Genomic DNA, 2,446 nt, shown 5'->3' on the forward strand with positions numbered 1-2,446 from the left:
TGAGAAGATCCAGATTTTAAATTTGTTTGTTCACTAAATATATTTGATTTTGAATAAGTCACTTTACCTCAATGTATTTTTTTAAATCTATAAACTAAAGAATTTAGAATAAACAGACTGCTATGGATGATTGAATTGTGTCTCTCCCAAAATATCTGTTGTAAATCCTAACCCCTATACCTGTGGATGGAATCCCAATTTAGAGTATTTCTTTTATGCTAATAAGACTGTACCAATGTTGGGTGTGTTTTAAGGTACTCATTTTTAAGATATAAAAGGGACAGGCTAGGCACAGCAGCAAGCGAATACTAATGGGAAAAATGAAAATGCCACATGGAGATCTCTAAGGAACACCAAGAGCAGCTGAGAGATAAGGCTGTTGCCCCAGAGTAGAGAGTGAGAGCCTTCCCCTAGAGTCAGCACACTAAATCCAGACTGATTTCCTAAATTTGGAGACTCCTAACGTGTGAGAAAATACAGTTCTGAGTTAAGGCACCTACTTGAGGTATTTCTGTTATAGCAGCACTGAGAAATTGAGACAAAGAATCTGAAGCTTCCACCCACCTAAAATTACATAGTTACTTTTTTTCTTCAAACAGTCATTAAATTATTCATGACATTCCTTGAATTTTTCAGTGAAACATTTTAGTAAGTAAAGATTGACCAAAATTATGATATCTTGACCAGTTTTATTATATGTAAGGGACAAGAAAACCATCCTTCCTTTGAAGATCATTAAATTACAATCAATTGAGGGTAAATAAAATCCTAAATTAATTTTTCTCAAGCTTTTGTGGCTTAATATTTGACCTGTATATATTATACAATTTAATCCTTATGTTGAAATCATTTACTTAATAATCAGTAAAATCATTTGTAAGAAGTGCTTGAAACTGGACAACTCTAAATTCTTTTTAATAAGCTAAACTAGTCTTTTCTTTAGATATTGAAAAGTATAATTTTGTCATAATTAAATAATGTATTTCCAACATAGAGCTTAGGAAATAAGGATTGTAAAGTGATTCTGACCAATTTTTTGTAAACTATTTTATTTTCCTTGCTTGGTCACTGAATATCCAGTTCTTTAACAAAATGCTCAATAAAACTAGTTGTAAGGGCCTCTGTCTGATTAATGTAGAATGAGAAAGTCTTAACTTGTTAAAGAACTTAACAGAATGCTGAGTATAACAGATTCATATAAGTTCCAAAGAGAGTAAATGACACTCCAGATCACACAACTAGAAAGTGGAAAAGTCAAAAGTAAAATATAAGTCTTTTAACTATAATTTTGTAAATACTGCCTATTATGGACAAATAATCCCCAGGCTACTAAAATTCCCTTTTCTTCTCTATAACATTTTTTTTTTGGTGTTTAATTGAAAAGAAGAGATTTCAACATAGAAGTTTTCTTATTCTTAAATTTATACATGAATGTTTTAAAATAGAGGGTTATATTAATGTTTAATAGTAGCATTTCTACTTTTGTATTAGATCAAGTCATTTGTTAACAACTTTGAAAGCATAAATTAGCTTTCTATAGCACGTACTTAGCTTCTAGTCCTCAAACTTTGCATTGTCTAAATTTTGACAGGACAGGTATTGATAACGATTAATATGTCTGATGAAATCCTTGATTTTTACTATCTGCTTTGGTTTATATCTAGTATTATCTGAAGGAAAAGAAAAGTCATTACTAGGTATTAATCTTTGTCTTATTTTAAAAAAAGGCAGACAAGTTTAAAACTTCATTCTAAAGTTAACATAGCTCTGTAAATGAATGTCTAATGTGTAAAAGTAAGCTACATTTGAGAAAGTAAATGTTATTTTTGAATTTGGCAACTTGATATGAAGTTCTAATATTTGTAAGCTTAACTACAGATAGTTTAGATTCTTATGAGCTTAAGCTTTGCTTCTAAGTATATATTGAGGGCTTTCTTTGAACCAAGTATCTCAGAAAAAGGATTAGAAAGAGAAAGTAAGTATGTGAGAATGCCAAAAATATTATCCTCTGCAGCTTGAGTGTAAAATATTGAAAAGTGTTACTGAGAGGGAGTTTGTCTCAGGAGTAAACCTAAAACCTAACCCACTGCCGTGGAGTCAATTCTGACTCATAGCCACCCTGTAGGATAGAGTAAAAGTGCCCCTAGAGGATTTTTAAGGTTCTTCTTCTTCTTCTTTTTTTTTAAATTGTGATTTGGGTGAAGGTTTACAGAGCAAATTCACTTTCCATACAGTGGTTCACATATACTTTGTCTCATGACATTGAGCACAGTTTACCACAATGCGACAGCTCCCCTCCCACTTCCTCCCCATAGTTAGCTCTTCCTAGTGTCCATCCCTCCATGCATTCCTGCCCCCTGAGCTGTCTCCCTGTGCATAAGCAGCCCTTCTTTCTCCCATGATTGTTCTCTCCAAGGAGTGTATCGACTTCAGGTAAATGTTCAAC

The sequence above is a fragment of the Orycteropus afer genome, unplaced genomic scaffold (genome assembly GCF_000298275.1).
Source record: "Orycteropus afer afer isolate SDZICR_OR568_19922 unplaced genomic scaffold, OryAfe1.0 scaffold00576, whole genome shotgun sequence".
NCBI lineage: Eukaryota > Metazoa > Chordata > Mammalia > Tubulidentata > Orycteropodidae > Orycteropus > Orycteropus afer.